Here is an 11248-nt window from a genome sequence, read left to right on the forward strand (position 1 = left end):
TTTTCTAGCTCCAGGGCCTTGGCAGAGGCAGCTGTTGAGGATGAGGGCTGGAAAAGCGAGACTCCCACTGCAGCCAGGGGATCAGCCCCCGCTCCCAGCCCCGACCCAGCACCCTTCCCAAGGGGTGGGCAGCCAGAACAGTGAGAGACTGGAACATGAAGATAATGCCTCATGAAGGCATCAGACTCCTGGGTCCTTTTTGGTGGCCAATATGGGGTGGTGATGCCTAAAGAAAAAATTCTTATTATGACATACTTTCAAGACGCTTAAAGCACACCATCTTGCAAGATTATTAACCCCATCTTACTGAGAGAAAACGAGGTACAGAGGGATTTAGGGGCTCACACAGCCTCACGGTGTATGGCATCCTTGCCAGAACTAAAGCTGGGCTGCAATATTCTTGGCTCCCACATCCAGGACCGTTCTGAAATTGAAAGAGGGCGAGGCCATATCTACCTGTGTCCACCTCCGAAGGGGGATCAGTGAATGCTGGGCACATCATCACTGCTTCTCTAAATTATTATTGTTGTTATTATAATAACTAGTGGGTAGAGTTGAGTGGGTGGTGGATACCAGATAACTACCAAGACCCCAAAATTAAAGTGTGGAGTCTTTACTTTTCCACGGCTGCTCAAAGATGAAAATGAAAGCTGGCCTCCAGGGATCCCTGGGAAGAGCCCTAATCTTGAGATAGAGTGAGTCCAGAAGAGGCAGGCAATGGAGAAAGGCCAGGCCCAAAGGCTTAGGAAGCCAGCCGTGGAGACCCTGGGATTATTGAGTGTGGGGGGCACAGTTGCACGGGAGGCCGAGGAGGCACAGTCAACAACCTGGGTTCAGATTCTGACCCTGCCACTCTTTTGCTGCTCGACCATGGGAGCTCTGTGAACTTCAGGTACCTCATCCTTAAAATGGAATAATAATCATCCCTCACCCTAGGGATAATGTAAGTAAGGATTAGAGGACAGACTCTAGAACTACAAACAGGAAGGGGAAGGTTCTTTCCCCTTCTGGGCCTAGAGCTTTGCCGGTGTCTTTTTCTCAGGTCTACCCTGGAGAACAACTCTGGCTTCAGTTTCCCCCTATTTGAGACAGGGCAATAAAACCCCTGCCCTCAGCTCCTCCCTGCCCCCCAGGGTTGTCAGATGGATGGAGGAGATACCACCCTGGGAGCAAAGGTGGGAGTTAATAATAGCACCCTGGATCTCTGTTATTATTGTCATTATTCGGGCTCTGTCCAGTAAGCAGCGGGGACCCGGGTGACTCACTGTCTGCACGCTGCAGCCCTCGTCAGCCTGTTGGGACTTGCCTGCCTGCCAGGATGCCTTCACCCAAGAGGCCTCCACCTCTTTCCCAGCTCCTGTTGGCAGTTCATGGTCTTCCATCGCTGGATGGGAAGGGAGCATGGGGGGGTCACCTTTGGGAATCGAGTACCCAGCTCCCGTCCCATTAGCTGCAGCCCTGCCTGACATCAACAGCCACAAGATGAGCCTAGGGTAGGGTGGGGTGGTAGGAGCAGGAGCGTCTAAATGTTGCAAGGTTCAAACCATCAACTCCTGGAGAGATCTCCTGATTCCCGTGCAGTAGCCCTGAGGAGGGCAGGGACCATGGAGAGAGGGGTTCAAGAGAGAGGGCGCCCAGGCCTCAGTCTGACCCTGTGACGGCCCTCCCAGGTGGGGTGGGGTGGAGACATGATATGAGGGGCAAGTCCCTGCCCACCTCCAGGGGACGTGCTCTGTGTGGCAAAGTTCTGGCATAAGGAGCTGCCTAGAAACTACGGGTCCATCAAGGATGGTTCTTAAATGCTGTAACCCAAATACCAGGGTTCTAAACTCTCAACAACTGCTGGAGTAGAGAAAGAGAACTGGGGTGCTTCTGACAGCTACACAACAACCCCCCCCCCCACTTGCAAGCACTCTATAAATGTGAACTGAACAGCTGTGACTCGCCCGCACACACCCCTGCAGTTTCGTGGCGAGGACACAGCTAATCATAGCTGGCGTTTGGGGGAGAAAGAGGGATTTTGCCACAAGCTCCATGACAGACTGTCTCCCTCCCTCTCCAGAATGTTAAAGAAAGTATGACTGGCTGGGAGGTGGATGAGAGGGAGTTTCTGTCTCCCTGAGGATTGGCGTTGCCTGGGAGAAGAGCACACCTCCCAGAAGGCCATGAAGGTCAGGGCCGATCCCCTGGTTCCTGCTCAGCACTCACACCAGGAAGACCAGAGCTGGAATCCCTATGCTCTATCAGTGATATGTGCTTTGGTTTTGTGTAGGTTTCTTTTAAAGCTGGAAGGGACCCAATTATAGGACATCTAGTTATATCCCTCACTCTTTACATGAGAAAACTGAAGTCTGGAAAGGCTGAAATGACTTGTCCGAAGTCGTTTGGGGTCTTAGACACACAGCTGTAGCCCTGACTCCACAGTCAGTATGCTTTCTATGGACTCCTCTAAATCCATTTTGAGTCCCTGGAAAACCACAGCAACAGCTACCCGTCAGTGAACGTCTAATATGTGCCAGCTACTAGATCAGCTGGTTTTGTGTATATAGTTCGAGACAGAAAGTAGAGGGGTGAAGGGGAGGATGGAAAATGATGCTACACAGGTAATTCGAGGCCCGCCTGAGGAAGGTCTTACTGCCAGGCTAAGGAGGGTACCGCTGGAGAGTTTTAGCTTTGGATGTCTGCTTTGGAAGAACTCTGCGATTCTCATTCCTAGCTTATTGATACATATTCTACCTCTGATTTGGCCTGACTCCCCCACCCTCCCCCCAACTCTCCACATTGGCCTGGGCACCTGTGAATGTGTTTGTCCACCTGCAGTTCTAATTAGGCCCTCCGGGGAGTCTCACACCAACCACCAGCTGTGGTCACAACCTCCAGCTCTTCACCTCTGCACAGGAACTTTCTCGGCACTCCTCTGGTGTTCCCCTCGTTACTGGATGTTAATGGAGTCTTTACCCCTTGGCATTCGGCTTGGTCAGGCCTGGTTAGATGGCCCCTTCAGTGGGGCGTGTGTGGAATCCCCAGCTGGGCCGTGGAACCGCAACAACCCCTTTCCTGTCCCTGTTCTGGTCCCAGCTCTTGGCCCACCTCAGGCCAAGCTCTGCCCCCATCAAAACCAAAACTACCCAGCCCCAACTCCCACCCTAGGACGTTTTCAATCTTCCTTTTAGAGCAACATGCCTTCTCTGCTTTCTTCCTGGTTGGCTTTTCAGTTCACCCTACTCTGGCGGTGCCTGGAATACAGGGGCATGCTTAGTTCTTCCAAAGTTGAGAGGAGATCCTTGCCCCCACGTATATTTTCATTTTCAACTCAGATAATCATCCCCAAGGAAGCTTCCTGAAAGAGAAGACAGACGATTCATTTTGGAGCCTGACAGTTTTGAACACTGGCTGTGTGACCTTTGGCAAGTTGTTTCCCTGCTCTGAGCTCCTGTTTCCTCATCTGTAAAATGGGGACCCCAGCCCTCACTGCACGGGGATTAAAAGAGGTAACACGCAAGACGCCAATCAAGGAATGGCTAAGTTCAGCTGAGAGCCTCAAGCAGGAAGGGACACATTCCTGTGCTTCCTCTTAGAACCAGGACCTTTAGCTTCTAGGACCTAGGGGAAAAAAACATAAACAAAATAGAATGCATTCGACCAGGGCTTTGAGCTGTTGCAAATGACTCAGTAGTGAAATGGGACGGAGCCCACCCTTTGAAAGGTTCCCCAGGCCTCTGCCACCCGGAGGAAGATGTGTCCTTCCTGCTCCAAAGGGAATGAAGAACTCCAGCCAAAAGCCAAAGCCATCCTCCACAGCCAGGCAGACAGGTGGCTCTCAGGCTGACCTTTGCCAGGCCCGGTAAGCAACATAGTTTCATTGTTCCACCCGGCTGCAGAGCTGGTTGGTGGAGTTGGCTTAGAGAAGGATATTTTGTATTTGGCTTTTGGAATGACTAATGAATGAGCTGTCTCCACTGCGGGAGAATTATGCCACTTAAGCAAAACCCAGCCCGGCTGGTCGGCTCAGAGATAGCTAATAGGAAATGCCTGTCAGAACACTGACGCTTCAAAGCCAAATATATTCTCACTGTGTTCTCTGTTTGCTAAGTTTACTTTATGCAAAATATAACTCAGCTGAAAATATGTCGATGGCAGAAAGCTTGCTCCTTCCCTCGGTAAGAAATTGTGACGACAAAGAGGAGAGCGGCTCCTTGTTAACCCTACTGGTCCTGTCAGGCTGAAGAATAGTCAGACTGTTGGCGTGGCCAAAGAGCGCATACCTCCACTCGACAGAAAGTCTGCACCAGTAATGGGCCCATAGCAACGAGAGTCCTCAAAATAGAGGCAAGTGTCCTCCCACGAGGCTTCCAGACAATGAGAACAGAGGGAGTGTGGGCAACATGAGCACAGACCGCCATTTTGTCAAGCTGCAAGGGCCAAAAAGGACCCATAGGGCACATTTGAATTTTTGCCCTTAAGTGGTCTTACCCGCCAATGCCCACTCCCCAGAGGTGAGGTACAAAGTCCTCCAACCAAGAAGCAACCGAGGAAAATCAACAAACTCCAGAACCCCAAACTGGGTGGCAGTGCTTTGGGAACAGAGTTGATGCTGGAGCAACCACTCTGTGGGAAGAGGATGGGATGGGGAGTCAAGGCGTTTCTACTTCTTTTCCCTATGTGACCTTGCAGGATGCACTTCCTTTCTTCTGGCCTTGGCTTCACCATCTATACATGGAGAGACTGGACGAGCTCAGCAATTCCTAGGGTCACACTGACTTCACACTGTCTATGGTACAGGATAGAAGAGAGGCAGGAGGGGTGCCTAGGTGGCTCAGTTGGTTAAGCATTCAACTTCAGTTCAGGTCATGGTCTCATGATACGTGGGTTCGAGCCCCGCGTCGGACTCTGTGCTGAGAGCTCAGAGCCTGGAGCCTGCTTCAGATTCTGTGTCCCCCTCTCTCTCTGACCCTCCACCTCTCACACTCTGTCTCTCTCTGTCTCTCAAAAATGAATAAATATTAAAACAAACAAACAAAAAGACGAGAGGCAGGAGTGAGGTAACAGGACCCACTTCTCCATGCTCCAACCCTCTCACTCTCTCAGGGATTGCCAGGGGTTGCCATGAGGAATCGGGTATAAAGACAGGATCATCCTTATAGTCAGAGATAGCTAGGATTTCTCAACACCTGAAGTGGGAAAGATTCTTTGAAGCCACGACCAGAGACATTAGTATACGGAGAGGCCTTGCTGAGGAGGAGCAAAGACATAGGGGCTCCTACAGCCTCTGACCTGGAAACACCCTACTCCTAGAGGGCCACAGCCACCAAGCCACTCGGTGGCAGCTCGGTTTCCCTTCCCAAACATCCTCCCCAGATAAGAGGTCTGGCCCTGCCTCGTGCAAGGCGTTGTATTTACTCCTTTGGGATCAAAGTGAGAACGGAGCCTAAGGACATTTGGGCTTCCCAGAAAGACCTGGAGAAAGCGCAGCATGGAGCGCCTATAGCGTGCCAGGCAGTGGGGATGTGGATAGGAGTCAGACACAGCTTTGCTTTCAAACAGCTCGGTTTCGGGGCAAGACGGGTCCCCATTTGGGGAAACAAAGGATGCTGTGGGGTCAGTCACATGACTCAGACATCAAGCACATTAGAGGCTCAGAGAGGCAAAGCCCTTGGGCAAGCTGGTGAAAGTCTCTCTGCCTTGGTCCTCATCTGTAAAATGGGGACAATGGTGACCTACCTCAGAGGACCAGAGGCAATATAAATGCCTACCCTACCACCTGCCACATTTTAATCGCCCGATAAAAAGGAGTTACTATTTTTATTGCCATGGCTTAGAGGTGAGCTTCTCAACAGAATGGGTTCCAGGTGAGCAGGGACTCATCCATCCCTGTAGCCGCTGGAACCAAGCCTGAGGTGTCTGGACCTCCCAGCTAGCTTTTCCTGGGCTGCCAGCCATTCCTCCATGTACCCCAATTTGCCACACAAACAGTGTCCTTTTCTTTGTGTGCAAAGAACCCTGGAAAGCCCTGCCTCATATCCTCAGAGAAAGCTCCAGAGCATATGAGGCCTTTGGTGAGGTGGGGACAGGGGAGGGGGGTCTGCTGTAGTGGAATCCAGTAGAACAGCAAAAAACCTGGCACAAAGGGTACGTGGCAGTGAGTCTGGGAGCAAGAGGCAGCTGGGAGGTCTCAGTGCCCCACACAATGTCTTGCATATGGGCCGCCGGCACAAATTATTAGTTGAGTGATTGATTCTGCTCTAAGTGGAGCAGAGTCCAAGTTGGAAGATGTTGAGAAAAAAAGGCTGGATAATGTCCCATCAAGGGCGGCAGGAGAAGTGACTGGACAGGGGTCATGAGGCAGGACCCAGGCCTGTGGGGACACGCTGAGGCTTTGGGGCATGTGCTCCTTGGGGACAGAGGGAGACAGGGGGCAGGAGTCAATGCACACAGACTCAGGCGGGCATCAAATGGCAGACAGGGCAGAATCAGCATTGAGCAGGTCAGCAGGGAGCTGGGACCCAGCAAGGAGCGTAAGCCAATGCCAAGAAAGCCCTGAGCCAGGCTCGGCCAAGAATAGGGACTGACCTGAGAATTTGGGGGTCCCAGGGCCACAGGGAAAGGTTGTCACTGGTGGATAGAAGCAGGGCAGCTATATGATGCCCAGGAAGCCAAGCAGAAGAGTTTGGACTCACTCGAGCCACCTTAGAAAGCCATGAAGTGCACAAACAGGTTATCGTAGCCCGTCAAGCTTGTGGGGACATGGTGGGTGGTGAGAATCACACAGGGACCTCCACACACACACAGGTGAGGGCAGAGTTTGGGCTATGGAGGAAGCTAGGCCAAAGCGACTGACATGACTTCCAGGTTGGCCAGCAGCACCAAGCACCGTGCCCAGAGGGGCAAGCGGACGTAGCTCACTTGGAGTTGAGCTGGAAGGATGGTCCATTAGGCAGGTGGGGTAGACAGCAGGAGTCCAGAGGCTGAAAGGCAGGGGCAAGCTGGTTGGGGGGCAGCTGGACCTCAGTGAGGAGAGGAAAGCAGCGTCAGCCAGCTCGTGCAAGAACAGTGAAGCACATGCGCTCTGGGCTCAGACAACCCTGCTTTGCATCCCAGCTCCCTCACCTGAGTGGACATATGATCAGAGGCAGTATCCACATCTCTCAGGGTCCTTGTCTGCCCTTCACAGGCGTGAAGATCAAATAAGGTCATTTGTGGGGCTTCTGGCACATGTAGATGCTCACAAACTTGTACCTGTTCTAACTATGATTATTAGCCCCTGAGGTTGTCAGCTTCCCAGGAAACGAAGAGGGATTTAGAGTTTTGATGGGTAGAATGTGACATCAGCCCAGCCCCTGGGAGGAAGGGCAGCGAAGGGAAAATCACAAAGCCTCCAATCTCGGATGAACCCTGTTCAGATCCTCCCTCCCCCCAACCATCTGTGAATCCTGTAGCAAGTGACGTAATCTCTTCAAGCCTCAGTTTCCTCAAGTGTAACACGGATGTACTAATATCTGTCTTTTGAAGTTTTTATGACAATTAAATGTGATAATGTATGTGAAGCGCCTGACCCAGTGGGTGCTTAATAAATGGCTACCCTATCGGCGAGGCTGATATGTGAGGGAGGTAAGGAAGGATGGGACCCGGGGGCATATTGGGGCCCAGGACTCACCCCCTGCACCCTGGGGCTTGGATCTGTCACAGCAGAAAAGATTTTTTTCCTTGCAGATGCAGAAGCATCCAGAACTAGAGGGGAGCTCCACAGGAATGGATCCTGCCAATGCACTCTGATGCTCTGACAGGATTCCACCTGCCTGGACAGGATTGGCTCGGGAACCTGGGAAGCCATGTCTGACGGTGGAGGGTAGCGGTGGCTCCAGCTGGGAAGCACCCAAAAAAGAGAGAATAAGGGAGGGACTGGTAGAGGAAAGAGGTATTTTCTATTAGCATTCTGGGTCTTCAGTTCCCTTCTCTGTAAGATGAGAATAATCGTGCCTGCCCCGCAGGGTCTGTGGTGACTCTTAAATTAGGTGACTGACACACAGAAATCCTGGCTGTCAGTAAATGTTCAATAAATGGGGCTGTTGTTAATAAGAACATTAATAACAAGGTGAATCTGGGAAATACTTTGCAGGAATAAATGACAAGACTTGGTGTCAGGGCGTGGGAAATAGCTTAGCTCACACGTGAACAAGTGTAATGTGATCAAGCATCTTCAGGGGTCAGAATTGGAATTCCCTGCTGGGAAAGAAGGCTTGGACTGGAGTGGGATGGGGCATCCAGTCCCAGCAAAGGAGAATGCTGAAATCACCTCAAGCCAGGATATACGGTGCCGTTTAGGAAAAAAGCACTTGAGTTCAGTCTCTGGGTTAAATGTTTCCACCTTTATTTTCTCCTAGATTCCCTCAGACAGCAGTTGGAAGGAATCCCCCAGGACCCCAGAGCCAGAGCCAGCATTGGACCCCAGGTAGTCCTTGGTCCCACACTCTGGGAGAAAGATCCTGGACCCAAAGAGTAGAACACAGCAAAACGGCTGCTCAGTGAACATCTTCCCTTTCCCTATACTGAACAAAAACCTCAGTAGACACCTTACCTTTTCCCCCTTTTAAGTGGCAGCCCCATTGTAAGCAAGGGGCTGACAGGACACGACCCCAGATAGGAACAAAGGAAACCCTCCCACCAGCTCTCTTGCCAGGAATGAGCTGAAATTCTTGGAGAAGTCTCTGAGCCAAAATTCTCAGGGAGAAGACCCAGAAGACTGCCCATCAGGTGAGAAAACGTAGGCAAAATGTAATGTGCAAAATCACGAACCAGAAAATCATCCAGCAAGCCCGCATCCAGCTATGTCTTAATGAGGCAAACTCCAAAGAAGTTTTTCCTTTAATCTGGCATTTGAAACGAAGTGCTGCTAAGAAGCCCCCACCTCACTCGCCCCACCCTTATATGTTGCCATGACTACCCAAGTTCTTAGAACATGAAAGAACTACCTCAGCATTTCCCTCCAAAACAAAAGAAAATTATTCCAGGTTTCTGGGCAGAGAACTCCAAGGAATGGGACCTGTTACTGGATAGCAGGTTCTTCAGAGTTGCCAGTGATGAAATATGAGCCTCCGGGGACGGGGCCTTCAGAAAAGCTGGGGAAGGAAACTGGGGATGACGGGACCCCAGCGTTCGCCCCTGCTTGCAAAGCTGTACTCTGCCGTCATTGCTGGCTCCCTCCCCTCAGCTGGGCCTCATTTGCCCCTGCAATGAAGCGCATTAAAAGAAAACACATCCTCTCTCCAGATGGGAAGGGCAGGAGTTTGGAGGGGAGCAGGTCCTGGCTCAGTAGACCCCAGGGTTGCAGCAAAAAATGCTCTCTACGCCAGTTTGTTCCTGGAACAGGTGAAGTGAGGCCAACCTGTGGCATGATGAGGAAGCCCCTGCAAATCCCCCTTGAAAGCCCGAGGTCCTGCTAGTGAGGGCCAATCGAAGCCTTCCCTTGGATCCAGAAAGCCAAGCCAAGGAGGAGACGGCTGGACAGCCACACTGCCCCCTCCCATGCCTGAGCTTCAGGTGAAAACCCAGGGCATTGTCCTGACACCTCCCTCTTTCTCAACCACGACATCTGATTCTTCATCACATTTTGAGTCTACTTCCTAAAAGTTTCTAAAATCCATCCACTTCTTTTTCTCCCCAGTGCCCCTGACTTGGTTCAGGCCTCACTGTCTCTAGTCCAAAGAGATGCCTTCAAATCATCTGCACACCAGAGTCAGAGTGGCCATTTAAAAACGCAATTGTAATCACATCACCTCCCGCCCAAACTCTTCAGGGATCCCCTTGCCTTTGGGTTAAATTTCCAAACTCCTCAGAAGGGCACGGAAGGCCATTCATGATGGCCCTAGCTTTAAAGAATGTATTTTCCCAACTGGCGGTCTGCCCCCCTCCGGGACTTCACAAACAGTTCTCTACTTGGCGATGCCTTCCCTAACTCAGTACGCCCCGTGTCTACTGTTTGCTTCTCAGATGCACTCTCTGCCCTGCTCGGTGCCCCCAGAGACTGCCCTGCAGGATCACATCAACAAACCCCAGGGCCCTCTGGCTTCTGGTTGGGTTTGGCCAATAGGGAGTACCAGCAGAGATTCAAAGTTAGAAAAGAGGGAGGATAGGGCATTTAATGCCTCCCTGTAAGGTCGTATTAGGCTGGCTGGTCCCAGATGGAAGGTCACTCCTTCTTCCAAGGTGGCCTATACTACACTGCGTCTTCCCAGAGTACAGTAGGTCCTCTCCCCACTTCTTCTGGACTAAAGGTGGTGATAACTCTGCTGCTGCTCCCCCTGGGTTTCTGTGCTACCTGTGACATTCCCTATCCCCTACCTACACCCTTGCAAATAACCCCTTTGTACACAAACCTTTCTCAAATTATCCGAACTAAGTGTGTTGGGATCCTAATATGGTCATCCTTTGTCTTTGCTAAATCATAACCTTTCCTCAGGACTAAGCACAGTCAACACCTCCTCCAGGAAGGCTTCCCTCTTCTCCCCAGTCTGGGTCAGACCTGGGTTCCCAGAGCCTCTGTATAGTCCTTTGTCACAACTCAGTCCACACTTTATTGCAAAAGTCAGTCCTTTGTCCTAAATCTGAGCCTCTGGAGGGTGAGGACCATGTGTTGTTTATTCATTCCTGCACCCCAGTAGCTGGCACAAAGCAAGAGCTCAGAAAATATTTGCTGAATGAAGAAATAAAGAAGCACAGAGTGAGACCCTGCCAAAGATCCATAAGAAACACAGAGCAGGGGCGCCTGGGTGGCTCAGTCGGTTAAGCAACCGACTTGCTCAGGTCAAGATCTCATGGTCCCTGAGTTTGAGCCCTGCATCAGGCTCCATGCTGACAGTGTAGAGCCTGCTTGGGATTCTCTCTCTCCCTCTCCCTCTGCCCCTCCCCCACTTGTGTGCACGTTCCTTCTCTCTCTCTCTCAAAATAAATAAATAAACTTTAAAAAAAAATGAAAAGAAAAGAAACAGCATCCCTTTGTGTGTTGCCCATGCTGTAGGAGCTGGCATCCCTGAGCCAGAGTCAGATCACAGACCAAAGGGCCCAAAGAAAGGCTGTTATTTAAAAACACCCACCTCCAGGGCCTGGAGCCCATGTCAATGACTATGGGGAAAGAGTGAGAAAGTTGCGCTGGTTCCTATTTCAACAGCTGTGTTTCCTGGGCCGGGGTGGCGTGGGGGGGAGAGTGACCAGCCTTCCTCAGCCCTGGGGAGACAGTGGAAGTGTCCACCCT

The sequence above is a fragment of the Felis catus genome, chromosome C2, assembly GCF_018350175.1.
Source record: "Felis catus isolate Fca126 chromosome C2, F.catus_Fca126_mat1.0, whole genome shotgun sequence".
In the NCBI taxonomy this organism is placed as follows: Eukaryota; Metazoa; Chordata; class Mammalia; order Carnivora; family Felidae; genus Felis; species Felis catus.